Genomic DNA, 19,745 nt, shown 5'->3' on the forward strand with positions numbered 1-19,745 from the left:
CCTATGCAGATACACATTTCATGCCTTCATGCAGAACACAACATTGTTAATTGATCTGTAAAATGCACGTTTGTAGGATATCTAGTATGTTTTGCCTGCTGGTTACTGTGTAGGCTTTTCAGTCACAAACAGAAAATGGACATTTGAATAATAGTTCCAGTTGACGTTAAATTCTTCAGAACCTCATTTGTGCATGAAAATCAGGAGCACAGAAATTATTTTATTTTGGTTTTAGTCTGTGCTTCCATTGGTTGCTTGTTTTTGTAACTCTTCTCAGAGCAGTTGCTGCCTTTTTTTCCTTTCCTTCCTTTCTTGCATTCTCTATTCTTCTTTTCACTGACTCCATATTTTTATTTTCTATTTTTATTATTTTATTTATTTTGTGCACCTGCATAATTATTTTTTTTTTCTTGTTTGGTACACGAGGATATACCCTTCGAGGTTGAAGTGTCATCTAGAATGATGACAGGTAGCAGAGCTGCTGTTACTGGAAAAAAAACTAATGAGATCGTCATACTGTGGTAGTTTACTTGGCCTTTCACTCTTGTATGTAAACTGCATTTAGGCTGGAAGTGTTCAAAGATTGTACCCTTCAGTTGTAGCAGTTTTTAGGGATAGCTTATTTTGTTTCTTGCATTCGTTGAACAAAATTTGAGGGCTAGGGAATGCATATCTGTTTATTGAGACTTTTTCACTTCCTATTTCTTCATCCGTATTTATGAGAGTCTGATTTTTCAAAGGTGATGATGACAACACATTGTGATTCGTGGGATTAATGCTCTTCAGATACTTGAATTGTGAACTAATTTATGTACCACTTACTGTATGTAGCAGGTTGTTTTGTCACTAATCTGTTTTTCTGTAATATTTTCCTTCATGCAATAGCTTTGGTTTCCTATAATGTAATTTCCTACAACAGTTCCTGTAAAATGAATTTACAGTGAGTCCATCTTGCTGTTCAAAGTGGATTTAAGCATCCTGTGGACTTCTCTTAGCTGCTGTGACAGTTGGCAGTGAGCTTGCTTTATTTTTGTGTGAGGTTCCTCCGCATCTTTCTTAAAGAGACTGAGGTGGCAGGAGTTTGAGAATCCTTAAAGCAGCAAATGACTTGGTGTATGTTTCCTCAGGGCTCCTTGCTTCCAAGGGATCTCCAGTAAAATCTTACAGAACCTCAAAGTTTGTTTCAACTATAGACCTAGGCAGAAGGAGATCCACTGGAATAAATAGGTCTGTATTAGGAGAGGTGCTACAGTAGTAAAATAAGTAGAGATACACTAAGGAAAGACTGCAGCTATTTAGGAATACAACAAAGAAATAAATGGAGAAAGGTAGCTTGGCATTCTGTGAGCTGGAGTCTCATCAACATATGTCTGGAAGCAAAGTCCAGGTTGTTTTTATTTTTGCATATAGTAATATGGACCTCAGTGTCAACACATGCCTTGGCCAATAACCTCAACAAATTTGTGTCTCCCTTTTTTATTATGGTTATAAACTCATGCTTTTATTTTGTAAAGTCATGTACTTGCTGACTATTAAGTCTGTGAGAAGAGAGGAACCAAATTTAGCAGGTAGATATTCTAGAGTATAATTTTCAGCAGAGCTTTGCTTTTGAAATGAAACATTCCTATATCTGTGTCTTTCTGCAGCTGGGGAGTTCTACAGCATATGCATAGAGATTTTCTTTTTTTCATTTAAAAATGCCAGCATACGTTATTACCTCATTCAGTCTTCTATGATCTGTAGTTCATACTGTGTACCTGTTTGTATCCCATGTACAAAATGTGAAATATGGAGAATGTCATGCAGTATTTCCTACCACTGTTACTGTTTTAAAGCGTTTAATAAAGCCTTTTACATTCATGGTAAACTCTAAAGTACTATTTTCAGTAAATCTAGGTTTTCTGCAGCTCTAAATTACCTTAGCCACAATGGAATGGTAGTAAGTCTTCATGGAGACTCAGGAATAGTTCATACACATTCAGCTTCCATCTAAAAGGGTATTAAAGGAGCCAGGTTGCTGGACCAGTTTAAAGTTAATGAAATTATCTGATTTTCTGTCATCCTTCATACTGGGAAAGAAACCTGTATAATTATGCTTTTAAGATACTTATATCTATCTCTCTATATATGTATGCCTTTATGCCCAAGTAACTTTTCAGTGTGCTAGATATTTTAAGGTAAACGTGATGATTAGAGGAATGGAGCATCTACCCTGTGAGAAAAGGCTAAAAGAGCTGGGTCTGTTTAGCCTGGAGAAGATGAGACTGAGGGGGAATCTCATAAACGCTTAAAAATATCTAAACGATAGGTGTCAGAAGGATGGGTCTAGTCCCTTTTCAGGAGTGCCCAGTGACAGAATAAGGGGCATTGGGCAGAAGCTGGAGCATAGAAGGTTCAACCTAAACATAAGGAAAACTTCTTTACTGTGAGAGTAACAGAGAACTGGAACAGGCTGCCCAGAGGAGTCTTCTCCAAAATCTGTTTGGACATGTTTCTGTGTGATCTAGTGCAGGTGATCCTGCTCTAGCAGGGGTTTGGACTAGGCAATCTTCAGAGATTCCTTCCAACCTTGACAACTATGATGGAACAGTCACAGGCTCAAAGGTGCTAGGATTTCTGAAGTTCAAATAAAACAATTGTATAGAGAAGGAGAAGAAAACAAGCATGCACTTTCTTTCTCCAGACTCTTTCCCCTTGGAAACAAAATTCTGCAATATGAGCTGAATTCTTCCTAGTTACAGAAGATTGGATGGAAGACAGACATGAATGTCTTAAACCTAGAAGATACCTTGCTGAGAGCACATATGCTAATTGACATAAAAGTTGACACCACAAAAAAAAAAAAAAAAGAAAAAGGGATATATTTAGGAAACAAGGCTGTGATGGTTGAGCTACTCCAACATCTTACCTTGGGCAGGCTTTCAGCTAGACAACCAAAGCATAGACTTATGGAGGAGCTGTTTCTGCATTAGTTTTGTTTCTTTGTTTCTTAATTTCTCCTTGTTGTTTTATTGTAGATTTATCTCATCTCTTTGGTTTGTCAGATAGTATGGGAGATCTGAATGGTGAACTGCAGCTCCATAAATCTTGGAGCTTCGTTTTAGAGGATACTTTCTCTTCAATTTGTTGGACTCTGAACTAGGCTATTAGAAGGTTAGAAGCATCTTTCACTATTTGTATTCCACCTTTTTCATCCTCTACTACTTACTGTGTACTGGTTTCCTGATTTTTTAAAAATAAAACCTATATTTTAAACCAATACTTAATGCCATATAGTAACTCTTCCTAAGTCATATTTTCTGTCATGCAAAAGCTGTATACCTTGTATTTGCGTACAGTATTGTATATAGAGATTAAACATATATATTGGGCAGTTTACTACTTGTCAGCAGTGATACTGGACTGAGATATGTCACAGTGACTGAGTGGTTATGTTATGCATTGTGTTTGGTATAATTTTTTATTTGCATTATTGCTTTCTTTAGACTGCAGTAATAAACATTTTAGTTGGATATATGTAACACAACAAAAGAAAGAAAAAGGTGTTTTTAGAAATGTGTACATGAGGATACTTGCTTTATGCATGTAATTTAGTTAGCTTATGTACTGTAGCCCATGGAGAGCAAGTATTTTTTTTTCCAAAAGATGTCTTGAAGTGGGAGCTTAATTTAGATGAATTTTGCTTCTCTGACTTCTCTTCTGGGAGAGCTTATCAGTCTGTTTTTGTTGGCTGAGTAAAGAGCTTGGCTAGTGTGAATAATAGAAACTCCATCTCCCCCTCCACCCCCAAGTCCTTAGAATATCCACAAAACATATTCAGTCTGTTCAGTGGTGAAAAATAACTTAATGGCATTTGAAAATCATTATGAATACCTGATGAGATTTTTTTAATGTTTATTATAAGGCTTGGTTGAAGACATGACTAGTAGTTTAGACTTTTAAAAATCTACAAATTAGAGCAATGGTCTCCTACCCATGGCTCCCAGATAATATTTTGCTCCCACGATTTGTTTGCATTCATGGAAGATTGAAACAATATAAACTGAAACTGACAGGACAAGTTAACTGCATAGTTTCTCAGCTTTTGCTGGCCTGTGGGTAATATTGGTGCTGATCTTTATATTATTCCCACTGACTCTTATTAAAAAAAACACCCTTAAATAAAATTTGCCAGTTATCTAAGGTCCAAATTAAGTTAAAATGTATTATAATATTAGTACATTGATTCTAAAATGTTTCTCTTTGCACATAGATAAGGGATTGTGTTCAAAAATCAGAAATCTAAATAGAAATAGACTAACAGGTAGCTTTTAGGGGAAGAAAGGTGTCTAATAATTTATGTTTAACATACATGGAGAAGAGGAAAATATGATAAAAAGCAGCAGCATATGTGAATTGAAGAATATTTAATAAAATAGGACTGGAAGAGACCTCAAGAGGTCAGTCTACTCTGCTCCACTTCTCTGCTACAGGATAAACTGTTAACAAATACCAGTATGATGGTCTTTGTCTTTTAATCACCTTTTGTTTGTGAGCCTTCTATGCAGAACTGCTGGCTGATTATTCCTCTTTGTGTAAGGGGAAAAGCAATCATCCACAAAGAATATAAAAGCTTGTATTTGCCCTACTGAGTGCATTCTAATTATTTCAGGTCATATCTTCAATGTGTTAGGTTCTTTCTGGTTTTAACTTACCTTCTAACCTGTATGCAGCAGTTCCATCTTCAGGTCAACAGCCAGTTTTAATTCTGATCTCGTTTTCATAATAAAATTATATATATATAATATTTATTTATTTTTTTTTGTTCAATGCTTGTCATTTATGTTATAAATAGAAGTTCAAATGCTGTACTCCATGCTTAAAATAAAAATCAGTTATTTTTATTTACCGCCTCTAAACTGGATGATATTATATTGCAGAATCTAGTTCAGATATACAGTTTATGAGAAAAAGATATTAAAATAATATATAATATATATAATATAAAAATAACAGACAGTAAGTACACATACTTACTCGATTGCAGTGTTGGCATAAAAAAGTGTACTTTGAAAAGGGTTGGTTTGTTTGTCTTTAAGGAGAGTAAGTAGCAACTGTCATCTTTCTCTGTTTTGCAGCTGTGTTTATGAAGACTCACTACTGTTGTACAGTTGATTTTAACATCTGGCATGCCTTTTAAATATGAGGTAGTGCCATCACTCTGCTTACTTCTCCCTTTTATAGGAGATTGTCTGGCACAGTCTGTTGGAAGGTTATGTTGCTTGTCTTCTTGACTGTGGCACATCTCTTAATTTCTGCTTAACTAGTTTCTTTTGAAGAACTGTCAGTATAGACTCATCTGTCCCTTTCTTTTGAAGAGGAGCGTTCCTGAGTTAATCTACCTCTTCCCTCCATGACCTTGTCCTTGCAAAACATCAGTGTTCAAGACAGTGAAGAGTGCAATATAGCATGTGACTGGAAATCAGCAGTAACTGAGGTTCATAGTGTTAACTGGTGCAATCTTGAGAAGGTTAAATAGCTGTGATTCATTTAGGCCTCTCCTGGGATTTCTTTGAATGTCATTTGACCCTTTGGAGTAAGTAATAAAATATCTCTCAGTACTTCAGCATACTGTGTTTGGGGATCTTTTGAGATAGCAAATGTTCATGGTCTGGAGTTTGCAGTACTTAGTTTTTAAGTGCAGGCAGACAGGAAGTGCCTTTAAATAAACAAACAAAACCCTCTTCAGAATAGCAGCCCAGAGTTTTATGAAATGAAAAATAACAGTAATGAAAGTAACAAGATACTAAGTCAGACTTCCAAATCTACTGTAAAAATGTTTACTTGACTAAAGGAAAGTTAATTTTGCATTTTTTTCAATATAAGAAATACCTTAGAAGTATATAGCAGATAACTGATATTATGCATACTAGTGTAATGACTGTCCTAATATCTTTGCTAATATTGCTGAAAATTGTTTGATATTTGCTCTAAGTCATGAGGTAATCAGTATAGCAGAAGCAGAAAAAACACTGCTGCTCTTTGGTTTCAATACACTTCCACAGCATTTTCAACTTTTTGTGGTTGAACTTTTGTGATTATAACTTTTTTCCTTTCCCTGTGTGTGGTGGTGTTATTTATGTTTTCCTTGACAGAGTTATTATTTTGTCTTCACTAAAAAAGGAAGAGCATTATAAAGTTCTGTGTGTGCTTTGATGTATTATCATCCATGTATGTGAATAAATCCTCATCCTTCACTGCCCTTTTTTTCAGGATAGGAGAGAAAGAACGATTGAGAAATTGTGCAGCAGGTGAATGGTTTGTGTGGTTTTTGTTTCGTGAAGCACCTCTTATGATTGACGATCCAGGATGCTTCATATGTTTCATTACCTAGTTCCCAATGACAGAAGTGTCTGACATTGTCTATCAGCTGTTTACAACTGGATTCCTTAAAATAAAGTGCAAATTACTTTTTATTTAAAGAAAAAAAAATAAAGTTGTTTAATTACTTGTATTATTACAGTGTAATTTGCACCAAAAGCACAGGAGCTGAGCTTGCTGTCAAAAGTTTGTTGTTTTTTTTTTTTCTACAAGTTATTGTTGGTGTTTTTAGGACAGGCAGTTTTTGATTGAGTTTAGGTAACTCCTATGAATGGTATAGGAACAACTGTTGATTAAAAAAAAAAAAGGCAAGCAAGACAGCAACTTTATATACTCTACCATGCTTTTTCCTTTTGTAATTAGAAGCAGAGTTAATATCTTTTATGTATGCATAGTAGAAAAATTTAGTTTCTGAGTTGCTGAAATAGTACTTTGCAATATTTATGTATTTACAAGTACTTACATTTTTTCTACATAAAGCAGGAAAAACTCAGTTAAGAATTGCTTCTGGAAATAGCTTGAATCAACTGAAACTTGTTTTGTCATTTGAAGAGAATGGTAACTAAATTGTGGGTTTTTTTGGTATACTGATAGTGGATTGTTATAAAAAGCATTTCTAGTCTGGATCCTAAAGACTAATATGTACGTAAAATGAGAATGTATTTAATTATGGCATGTTGCTACCACATATTGGAGAAAGCTAGAGCAGACATAAGTAGTTTGAGTTTGAAAAGTATTATCTATTTTGAGTTTTTCAGAAGCCCTCAAGAGCATTTTATGGCTTATTTGTTGTATTTGTTTGTAAAACTCGAACTCTTTCTTTTCTATTGATTCTCCTCAACTGTGGTAGTTGCAGTGATGCATCTCACAAGCATTGCTTGTGGTTGACACTAGTCAGCTTTATTTGTTCCTCATCTTAAATTATTTAGAGCATACTGTGTGGTTCATGCTTGATCCTCCTTTAGTGAATGGGCAGCCAGATTTGGAATCTGCTCTGAGAGCGGTGGCAAGTGTGAAGGCAGCGAGTACCTCTAGTTGTGAGTGTTATCATTGGGTATTTTGTAGATTTAGAAGGTAGTCTGTGGAAGAATCCATGGCATTAGTCTTTTACTATCCCTGCTTGGCCTGGTTCTGGTTTGTGTCACCTTGTCTGTTCATCCTTACCCTTCTTTGGTCTCTCCCTATCCATCACACAACTTGGCTTTTCTGCGTGAGCAGCAGAGAGACCACAGACTGGCCATTCTCTGCTTTCTTCTGGAACAGTGGACATCTGTCTATCCCCAGCGAACTGCTAAAACAGGGTGGAGCACTCTGTGTTGTGTGTGGTACTGCAACAGTTCACATTCGCTTGTGAATCCCCAAAAGGAGTAAGAAAGGGAGTACAGGTTCCAGTGCAAGAGGCCTGAACCTGCGATGAAGGTTGACTGCACAATTTCAGGTAGATGCATCTGTTGCCCTCTGTCTTCAAAAATTGCCAGTCCTTCTGAATGTAAGAAGGGCTACCAGGGTCAGACCAAAAGTTGTTTTGGCTCATTAACTTGCCTCCAACAGCAACCACTATGAGTTAGAATTGAAAAAGCCTCCTTTCCTGACATCTGCTCCCAACCTGAGGTGGTTTGGAGCTAAGACATCACTGTGTTTAATAATCCTTATGTTCTTGTCCTTTTTTTGTGTTGTGTGGTGTTTTTGTTTGTTTGATTTTGTATTTCCCCCCCTTCATTAATTGTCAAAGGCCAGTTTGACTTCTGTAAGCTTCTCACATCTGTAATGTCCTGTGGCAGTTTCTTGACTATATGTTATGTGAAGAAGTCCTTTGCTGCCTGGTTTTACCTGGCATCTGCTTGCTTGTTTATCTGCTATCCCCTGGTTCTCATGTTAGAAGAACACTTTCCCTATTCCACAGATGAATTCAAAGGTGTTTGTTGCATTTGCTTTATAGAATATTTTTTCCCAGGCTAAAGAACCTCAATGTGTTTAATTGTTCCACCCATTGAAACTTTTCTATGCTTTTTTAATTCTGGTGCCATTTAATGTATTTTTTCCTTCCGTTTTATTATTGTTTTTGCAGTGCAGGACTAGAATGGTATTCTAAATGTATGCCAGTCAAATATGGAAATCCACTATGCCATAATGAAGGTTTAGGAATACTGTGATACTAAGTTGGACTGCAGTTTACTTATTTTTAGTGTTGTCATCATCCAAGATTTAAATGATATCACTGTCACTAATTGGCAATAGGAGATTGCTGCTAAAACCTTTTACTAAATATTTAAAAATTTCTATTTGAAGAACTATGTAGGAATGTGCTGGTGATGATACTTCTGTTGGAAGTGGCTGGCATTAACATCTTTGCAGGAGGCTGAAGTTCTGTTAGAAATCTTTTAACATGTTAAACAGTCTTTTTATGGTGCTGATGACACAAAACATTGCTGATTTAATACATCTAGCTTATAGCCATGGTTGAGTTAATTTATTTACCCAGTACATACAATAAAATGACATAGACATTGCTTAAAGCTGAAAAATACAGCACTACTGAGTTCTTTCACTTTATAATAGTGGTTAAATACGAAAGAAAGAGAAAGGATCTTGTTTTTATAAATGCATTCTGAGTATTTTGGACGTCCTAGATTATTGTGTTTTAAGGTTCTCACCCAACACTTATATTAATGGATTATTTAATAAAAAAATATATTTATTTTGCTTTTATAATGTGTCAGGCTCTTCAGGACAGTTGTGTCAAGAGTCCAGAAGAGCCAAGAAGCAATTTCTAGTCTTTAGGAAACTCACACGAAGTATAGCAATGATATCAGATAGCTTCCTGAAAATAGAAGAGCATCTAATATTTCACCTCGGAGAAGAATTCATTAGAGGATTAAAAAGGTTATTAGATGGCAAGAGTAAGCAATGAAGGATAAAAATAACCAGAAATTTTTAGGTCCCACGAGATTGATATAACAGCATTATCTTGCAAAGAAATCCCAACGCTGTGTCACTTCAGCTGCTGAAAGTAGAAGTGGTGTGAGGTGTCTGGTTGTTTTTTTTTTTTTTCGTTTTTTTTTTTTTTTTTCCCCTATATTTAAACTATTTGTTGCAGCAGTTTGAAAGGGCTTACTGTATATTTCTGAGTTGTGTTAGAATAGAGGCCCTGCGAGCTTTATCCACACACTGTGGTGATAACAGGAATCAGATTCTCACAAATTTCTGATTAGCTGACTCTTTATGAACATTTCTGTAGATGTAAAGAAATTAGGATAAAGAATTCTAAAAAATTCTCAAAACTTACAACCGGATACAGAAATCTGAGGGCCTAAAGCATACCAGTTTAAAAAAGAGTTCTGGTATTTAAAAATTTTAAAATGCTGTTCTTTACAAGCAAACTTCAGAAAAAGAGCGAGGCTTCAGTTCAAAGCTCTTAATTTGTTACACTAGAAAGGAAAAAAAATAATTTTCTATTATTTCATGCCAACAACTTGGCAGGAATTTAAATCTGAGAATGTTAGCAGGTTTCAGGGTTGGTAATGAAGGGGAAGTACAGTGATTTCAGTTAGCTGAGACACAAATCATAGCCACAATGTTTAAAGGTGTTGTAGAATTACATACGATAACAAACAGACATAAGACTGTTTAGTGTTAGTGCTGTTTGTGTTCCCTGTCCCTCATAGTAGGGCAGTTTTTGAGAGCCAATGAAAAAAAAAAAAAAAGATTTCTGGTTGTGGGTCAGGATGAAATTTATGCCAAGAATAATGTGACTGAATGAGGCAAAATATTTTTTGAGTCCTTTACCTACAACTTTGGTAGCTCAGAAATTTTTTCAGCATGGTGTAGCATTGTGGAAAGCTATACTTACTAGTTTTCTGTGGTGGTGAGTTTTTTTGTTCTTTCTGGGATGCCAGTTAATTTCTTGTTGGGAAGTGTCTTGGGAGATCTTCTTGTAAGAAGCAGTTGTTGAGCAGCAGCAAAATCCCTCTGTGACTTGTCAAATCATCTTCTCTCAGCATTGCAGTGTATGAAATTAATGTGCCATTTCTTAACCCTCCTGGAAATACAGTTCTTTTTATGATGGTTCTTAGTTTATAAGATTTCTTTCTTAATATAGGCAAAATAAAATTTTGTGTCTAGTATATTTTCCTTCTGTTTCTACCCTGCTTTTAATGATAGTCATGGTCATCCCAGGGAAGAAGCTGCATTTTCTCTTCAGCGTTCCAGTGGGATAATGAACAGGTCTGCCATTCTTGCACCTGCTTACATTGGGGAAAGTGAGAGAACACTTTTGAGAAAATAAAACCTTTGGAAATTCTGTCTTATGCTGCACTGCTGCTTAGGAGTAAGAAATGTTCTTATCCAGCTATGTTATATGTAAATGTTACAGGAGAATTATCTTCCTTATCTCTGTCACCATTCTGTGTGTTACACTACATGCAGTTCTGTGAGGCATAAATGATGCTGCTTGAAACTTCCTCATTTTTGTCCCCATTGTTTTTGTAGCTTGCCAGACTCATTTGTTATAAGTTGGCAATGAAAAGCCATTTCTTCTTGCCTCCAGGAAATCTTTGTTTTAATGTAATTTGTTACTGTAAAATACAATAAGAAATGTACTAAATCTGTAGGAGACTTTGAAAAACGTACTTACCTCACATTTTACATATTCTTTGAGTGTTCAGAATAACTGATTAGGAACTGCTTTGTTTGTTAGAATTAACATTTTTTTAAAGTGTTTTTAAGCTGTAACTTTAACCATGAATACTATAAAAATTTCAGTTTTCAGGCATCTTTTCCTCATCCCATAGACTTTTTTTTTTGTTTTTTTTGACTTTCCCTACTAAAGGTATTTATTATGCTCAACTTTTCACAATCTATTTTCCTCTAGTTACTGCAAAGCTTATTAGGGCTAAGACACTTGGTTGCACTTGTATATCATAGAGAAACAAGGTCTCAGAAATCAGTGTAAGGAACACAACCGTGACTGAGAAATTGTTTCTTAAGACATATATTTTGGAAAGAAGTCTTGACTGTTTCTCAAATAGAAAGAAATAAGCACTTGGTACAGAAGCTGTCTTTTAATGTGACATTGTGTAACTCCTTCACTTCTAATTGCATTCACAGATTACTTTTTTTTTTTTTTTTTTTTTTTTTTTTTTTTTTTTTTTTTTTTTACCCTGTGTGTGAGAGTGTGGAGAGTCTCTTCTCTGGTCTGCCTGTTATTTGAGTTCCAGTAGTTTGTCTGTGTTGGTTAACTTAGAATATTAGAGATAATAGTGTAATTTTTTGTTTTTTTTTTTTCTAATATATGAGTAGACTTATCATATGTGTTTTTTCTTCTTGTCATATGCATATGTCATATCCACTGTGTATCACTTCAGATTTTTGGAACCCTTAATTTTCTTTTAGGAGGTAGTAGCATAAAAGTGTTGTAATTTTTTTTGGCCAAACTTGCAAGCTTTTTCTGTTTAGTTCCATGCACAGGAATAATTGGATAGACTGCTTTTATTTTGGTGAATATATGTATTTTAAGGGGAAGACAGGTTTACCAGGAAGACAAAACATTCTATTTAAGGAGTACTATTGCATCAGAGTTGTGGTTTGAATTGTATTTGTTCCTTATTCATAGGAGTATGCATGTTTCATAGGTTTCATTGAAAGACCCAAATGTGTGAATAAAATAATTCTACTTGCATTTAAAGTTGTCATTAAAAACTTGAAAGCAGAGATATTTGAAATATTCCTTACTTAATTTGAGACTAATTAAAATGGCTAGTTACCCTTTGGGTTTATTTTTTGGATTGGAGATGATCACTACAGGGGAAGAGAATGTTATGTTGCTGTGGTGTTTCAAGTAGGCCAGCTGGCTTCTTGTCCATAGTGATACAAGTCTGTTTTTCCAAGAAATTGGTTAATCATCTCTTGCGCTCTTGATCCTGATCTCTTTTCCCTTTACACTTTGATACAGCCAAGGATAAAGGAAATGGAAAGTACCTCAAAGTTATTATATACCTCTCAGGGACAGCTGCAGATGTGATAGTAGGATCATTGCCATAACTGAAAGTAGCTTCATGAGTTTTTGCAAAGGGTCTTTAAGTTTCTTAGTAAAACTCCCTCTATCTAATGGGTGTTCTCTTTGGAAACTGAAGGTGGATTTTGGAAGCTGGTGAACTGGTAGTTAGCACTTGGTCACTTCCAGTGGTGTGCTATATAGTGCAGGCATGGTGGTGCAACAATCTCCCATCATTTGCAGTGGATCAGAGACTTAAACCTTGAATATAAATTAAAGCAATTTATGCACACATCTCTTAAGCTTGCATAAGCCATCTACTAAGACTTGCCTTCCTGCATGTAGCCCGTCATTGTGTCTCTGGTGAGAGTGGGCATGCAGAAGAGTGATTGTGTTGTGTGCAGGCTCTCAGAAGTGTGCAAGGAAGGCAAAGCTGAAGGTCATCTGGGCAAAGGATGAGCAGCAGGACAGAATAAACTGATGGGTGGATGCCCATTGAATAGGTAATAGATGGGGACAATCTGCTTGGAAAAGTACACTGAGTGGAGTTGCATGGCCTGGCAAAGGCTGAACTCTTAGTAACTGAAAAAGACAATTCAGTGCTGAATGTCCAGACTACCCTGTCCCTAACCCACACACAGTGGCTGGATTCTAGCACAGGGAAGGACAAGGTACCAAAGTACCACCCTGCAGCCCCTCCAGCAACCCAGGTGCTTCACAGCGAGGTTGCCTGGAGGGTATGATTACGCTAGGGCCAGTGCAGCCATCACTGCTGCCTTTGCCTCCTAGGCTGCTTTTGCCCTTGAGCTTTTGGCTGTAGTTGACTACAAGGCTGTCAGCCTTGGGAGGCTGGATAAGAGCTGCAGCAAAGCAGCTTTGTGAAGCTAACTAAGCATCCAGCTGTGTGGCATGCTCACTCCTGCAGTGTTTGAGAGGACTCAGAGAGGTGCCCAGGAGCAGCAACAGCCTCTCAAGCTCCACAGTGCTTGCGAACAACATCAGCATCCCCCATTGTCTCAGAAACCTCACTGTGGAAGAAGGAGACAGCAATTGAAGCCCTGGACTGGGTTTTGAGTTTAATAATAAAAATGTTTGCTGCTCTAAACCACCTCTTGTCCCCACACAGTAGAGCAGAGAGAATTACATGGATGAAGTAAGTATGTATCATCCCTCAATATTGTCCTAGTAGTTTTCAGTGACCTATTACTGGTCAAGGGTTTTCTGAGTTAGAGGTGGTATTCTGATATTTAGTATCTACATTGAAAAGACAGATTTTGCTCCCATTGTTTTTCCAAGTTTCTTCTGGAGCCCCGTACACTTTGACATCTGTAGCACATCCTGTGGCTCACAGTTCCAATTAACGAATGTTTGTAAAGGAAATACAACTTTTTTTTTTTAATCTGCCATAGTTAATAATAGTTTAATTTGATGTCTCCCTAATTCTTTTTATAGGGTGAGATGGTGAGCAATCGTTCCTTACTTGTGTTTTTTATTTCACTTTTAAATTGATATTCTGATGTCACATTTGCTCTCCTGTAAAGTGGTCTTGTATGATGTATAACTTAAAAGATTTCTTGAGATCTTGAAATAATATTTTTAGTATAACAGCTGTCCAGTTTACTTGGAAATAAGTATTTATTAATAATGTGCTGTATCCCTCAGCCTCATTTTCACCTGTCTGTGAAAGTATCTTGGCAGAGGTAGTTTATCTGATTTAACTGTAAGCCACCTTTCAGCTATAGGTGAAACAGCTTATTCTGACTTTGTGAACTTTTGTTTTGGTAGTTGTCTCCCACTGATAGCCTTTGTTGCATTGAGTTTTTGAAACATCTGTCACATCAAAATCCTCATTTTATGCATTATCGGCATTCCTGTTTCTCTGTCTTGTTTGTCTGCATTGTTTAAATGCCTGTTCTATCCTCATTTACTATGGAAGTGTAGTCACTTTCTATCCTTTCTCTTATTTTGAGTATACAGTGTTACTGTGATTCTTCCTCAAAGGATTTATCATCTTAAACTGTGTGCTATTCAATCCTTAACAGATTTTCTCAGCTGTTAAAATGTAAAAGGTCACAGAGAAGTATAGAATTAAATTGCAGTTAGTATTCCATTTTAGTTTAGTTTAAGCCTTCTTCTAGAATGTGCTTATTGTTTCTTCTAGCTTTTGGCAAATCTGCATGGAATTATTCTTCCCAAAATTAGCCTCTCTAGGGATATATGAACTTTATATTATTTTATTTATTGTCCTTAATTTCCATTCATCTCTTTTACTTATATAGAAGAAGAAAACCCTTCTTAGTTCTGAAAATGATTGGAATGGTTTGATGACTTCTGCGAGTGGGAGAGAGGAAGGTTATTTTCTTCATTCTTGCTGCCTTTTTCTTTTTTCAAGGAGTTCAAGCTGGCCTTTTGTTAACAGAAATTTCTTGCTGGTTGAATCCATTAACAAAGTTCTTGCATTGAACTTAAGATACCTGTGGCTGTCTCATGGTGGGTGCTGGAATTACTTCTTTGTCCTTGGTGTGGAGGGAAATGCAGTGTGTATGAGAGATAAAAACAAAGAGAAGGCTGTTCAATAATTGTCTGTAGTGTTCAGTAATGTACTGCTGGGAACTGATACAATCTAGTTGATCTGGAGGGTCCTTAGTGTGTCAATCTAAATCATTTGGAACTGGAGAATATTCTGCAGATGTGTAAATGACAGTTCTCAATGTTAATTCCTAAAAGCTGGGACTCCTAGAGAGAATTTCTTCCAGAGCTCCTGATTACCATTCAAGCTCTACTGCTGCCATGTTTTTATTACTGATGGAAAGAAAGTAGGATAAAAATATTTGTATTATTTCCACACATTCAAAAAAGTTAGTATTAATTTTTAACTGTAGATCCAAGTTAGAACATGGAATTAAGTACAACTCCCAAAACCTTAAGGAAGATGACCTTGTAAATTGAGTTGCTTAGAATGGCAGAATGTCTGCCTGGAGGATTCACAGGAATTATAGTTACGTTTTCAAGTGAGAATTCTTTTGTTGCTTTTGATACTAGTTGAAGATTTTGAACTCTGGTGTCTGTTGAGACCTTTGGGAGAAATCTCATTTTCTCCCAAGGGAAATACAGAGAATGGTTAGATCCTCCGAAAATTGTTGGACATGTTTTCTCTCTAGAATACTAGAAGCCACAGATAATTTGGAAGTAGAATCTAGAAAAAACAACCTGGACTGTGACTGGTTAGACTAAGGAAACAGCAGTTTCTGAGGTACTGTGAAAAAAATTTCGTAACACTTTGGCAACACAGCTGTTGAACAACGTGGTAAAAAGACTCTAGCAATCTGAAATTCTTTCTGTGACTTAGAGAAGTATATACAGGTTTAGTATCAAAGTAATGAGAATACAACCCTAGAAGAAATTGAATTGGTAAGTTTTCTTAGTCAGCAGTTTGCCCATTTTATTACTTGCTCTGCAGCATTTTCCTGGGCTATTTTTTCTTTTTCTTCCCCCCGCCCCCCCAATATGTTGGTCTTTAAAATGCAACAAGGACAGTGTTATTAATCCCAAGAAGTTGCTAGCAATGATGATCCTTTTAGCAGAAAACAGGGCTAGAAAGGATCTTGAAGTTACCACTTGTGGTGGGTTGACCTTGGCCAGCAGCCAAGCACCCACACAACAGCTCATTTGCCGTGCCCTCCCCTCCCACGGCCAGAAGTGAGAGTAGGAACAGCAACAATAAGAAAACTCATGGTTCAAGATAAAGACAGTTTAACAAGTGAGGGAAAGAAAAACAAGTGATGCAAATAAATCACTCACTGCCACTCACAAGCAGACCTATGACCAGCAAGTCTCAGAGCAAAAGCCACCTTGGAAGACAAACTCTCCTCTTCTGTTACCTGAGTTTTACAACTGAGCATGGTGTTAACACAGTGTGAAATATCTCTTTGACCAGTTCCTTCATTTGTCCCAGCTGTATCCCCTCCCACCTTGTTGTGCATCCCTAGCCTGTTTGCTGGAGTGGAAAAAAGAGCCTTAACACTGTGCAAGCACTATCCAGCAGCAGCCAAAACATTGGTGTGTTATCCACACTGTTCTAGTCGCAAATGCAAAACACAGCTCCATACAGCTGCTGTAAACAAATTAACTCCATCCCAGCCAGATCATGGTTTTCCCATGCTCCAGAGTGGAATCGGCAGAGTAACCCACTTCTCCCAAATAAACACGTGTATATGATTTTGAGTTTTCTCTGTGTATTTCAGTTTTTTACACTGATGGCTGTTAAATAAACCACTTCTGGTGGTTTGGTGTTGATGAATGTAGGGAATATAATAGATTTGTGATCAGAAGACTTGCATACAGCTAGTATGGCTTTGAAAAGTGATTGACTTGGAATGCTTAACAGCTCTTTATAGAGTGCTTAACTTTTAAAGTATTACATATATTAATTAAATTTTTTGGCTCAGTCTGTAATAGAGATTGAATAATTTCAAAGCTGGCTCAGCATGCAGGCCGTCAAGGCTGGCTTTACAACTGCCCTGTCTTCAGATTTCCCTGTCTGCTGCTAATATCAGTTTATCTTGTCTTCTGCAATTATACATGCCTCCTCCTGTCTTTTTGCCAGTGGAGAGTATGTCGTGGTTTAGGCCCAAGACAACAACAAAGGAACAGCCCCATGGCCGCTCACTCAACTCCCGCCCCACCACACGCTGGCATGAGGAGGGCAAAGCACATGGATTGAGACAAAGGACAAAGAGGGTTCTTCACCGATTAAGGTCCCGGGCAAAACAGACTCAACTTGGGGGAAAAAATAATAATTACATTTCACACTAATCAAACACACACAGGACACAGGCAACACAAAGAGCAGGGCTTGCCTATGTTACCCCACCCCTCCCTTCTTCCCGGGCCCAAATCACTTTGTTCCCGGTTTCTCTCCCTCCTCCCCCCAGCGGCACAGTATGTGAGTGCCCTTAGTATCTCAGGCTCCTCTTGTGGTTTTACGCCCTTTTTGCTGTAGAAGAGCTTGCACATTGGTTTACCATGGAGTGTGCTTGTCTTGCATGCAGCAGTTGAAAAGGCTAGCAAACAGGTCCTCAGAAGGTTCCAGAAGCAGCTGGCAAGACAGCCCTAGACTGAACTGTTACTGATGGAAAAATATGTTCCCAAGCTTGGCATCTGAGTCTGCCACTGCCAAAAATATCTGTGAATGGTCTGTTCTGAAACATGTTGTAGAGAAAAGGTGAAGAAGCAGTGCCAAGATAGCATTGCATTTATCCCCCTGGACTGTTTTCTTTCTAACTGCAGTATGGTGAAAGGCCAAATGTGTGAGTTGCCGATTGTTTCATTCATGCCATATAGAAGCTGCAAAGAAGGGACTGCTGTGCAAACATGCTCTGGTCAGCTGTTACTGAAATGTCAAATAGTTGTTTTTTCAATTTGTGCATTGTTAGGAAAGTTCATTAATCGAAATAAAGCATATTAGTCCTATTAAGCCTGGTATCTTCAAACAGGGGCGAGAGACTGGTCATTTTAAGATTTAGGTATAGAAGAGTACTAGAATTGTTAATGCTGAAACAAGGATGTTATGCTCTTAAAAATAGTTTAAAGTGGATATATATTGTTTTCCTTCCCCCTTGACAGTTTTACACTCCTTAGTTGTTGTACATTAAAATATAAAAATTGCCAAAGTTAAATATGGGAAGAACATACTTAATTGGCATCCATGTAGCAGTTGAGGAAAGGTGGTGTGGAAAAAAGATGCTTTGCAGAATTCAATATTATTGCTAGATTCTAGTACTTTTATTTGCTTCTGTGTTCTTAGTGCACTTTGCACTCACTTAAGTAGAAGTAAGCAGCTGTTACATAGCTCAGTGTTAAACACAGTAGTGCAAGGGTCGTACCAGTAACAGCAAAAAATTAACTTCCCATGTTGTGTTGGAGAATTTTTGCACATGCTGTTCAAATTAAGACCTGACCTGAAAGGTAGTATTTGCTGTTCTAAGTAATGAGGTAACCCTCATGCTTTTCTGCATTGCCTCCACAGATGTGACTCAGTAGCTGGCTTCTCCCCTCCTTCCCCCACTACCCCTCTTGATTAAACTTACCTATAAAAGGCAACTTAACTAGATTTTGTGGTCAGTTGAAGAGCATTGCTTTCTTGACTTAAAGTCAGAAAAAAAGGAAAATTACAGGTGAGTCTTGGTACTTTGATTTAAAAAAAAATAAATGGCATGATCAAAATTGTATGTCTCAGTTGCAGGAGTATATAGTTTGAAGACATCTGAAATTAAAGTAACTTCTCCATTTAATTTAAACTTTTATTAGAGTGTAATATTTAGGTAGGACCAGGGCACTAACAAAACACAGTAAAATTAGAGAAAAATCACTCAACCTTGAAGATAAATAGGTGATTCTTGAGTTGTTTGGATATAATTCATAAAAATAATAAACCAGAAATACACAAATGGAATAACCACTTTGAGAATATTTTAATAAAAACATTTATAGTCTTATGGAAACAGTAATGGGCCACAGGAGCCATGTGTCAGCCCTGATATTGTGTGCTCTTCATCACAGTATGAATGTACCTTTCAAAGGTGTAAAGAAAATAGTTGCAATCTTCTTTAGTTGCAGAATTACTCAGCTAAGATGCACATATTCAGAACTACTGATTATTAAGGCTTGTTCTAAGGAGTAAGAGTGAAAGTAGTTCTGTATTGCCATTTATAAACGTGTCTCTGCTGCACTATTCTACTGCTGCTGCGTTGGCCTTGGGAGGGACCTGTGTGCTATGGAAGGGGTATTATCTCTGTTCTATGAACATAGTTTTAGAGATAGAGTTTCATTCCACTGCCTTGTTTTTTTTCAGTGAAAAGTGGCCCAAAGGTGAGGTTAGTTACCATTTGAAACATTCCTGAGAAGTCACCACTTCCTCCCTTTCTTCCCATCTTTTCCTTGTGAAGACTTTTTCAGGCTGCCTTGGCCTTTTCCTCCAGTTTCATGATCTCCCAGGTCAAGCAGAGCTTCTTTTCCCATTTTCACCAGCTTGCACAAAATCCAGTCGCAGTTTCCTAAAAAAACCCCCCAAATATACAAAAGGAATATGGCTTTCGTCGTCTTCACCAGTGCTGTTTGTTTCCTGGTTGCCCTCACCATGCTACTTGCTATAGTGATACAATACCTTCTTGCTTCTCTGCTTCTCCATGCATCATTTTCCTTTCGTTTTATTTATGACTTCTCTAGGCTTTACCACTCCTAGTAGGGTATTCTCAAGGACTTTTACCTCACTAATTATGAATACTATCTTTATTCTCTCTGAGAAGTTAATTCTGTGTTCCCTGTCAGCACTGAATGGGAGTATAACCCTGTATGATCTGATACTGAAGGATCTGGTAGCTCAATGTATGAT

General features: G+C 37.0%; 1 protein-coding gene across 4 annotated transcripts in view; it reads left to right on the forward strand.

The window, feature by feature from the left end:
- PLCL2 (phospholipase C like 2) overlaps positions 1-19,745 on the forward strand; it is a 96,477-nt gene that overhangs the window by 3,493 nt on the left and 73,239 nt on the right. The gene's annotated exons all lie outside the window — the stretch shown is intronic.

This window comes from Apus apus, chromosome 2 (assembly GCF_020740795.1).
Source record: "Apus apus isolate bApuApu2 chromosome 2, bApuApu2.pri.cur, whole genome shotgun sequence".
NCBI classification, from domain to species: Eukaryota; Metazoa; Chordata; class Aves; order Apodiformes; family Apodidae; genus Apus; species Apus apus.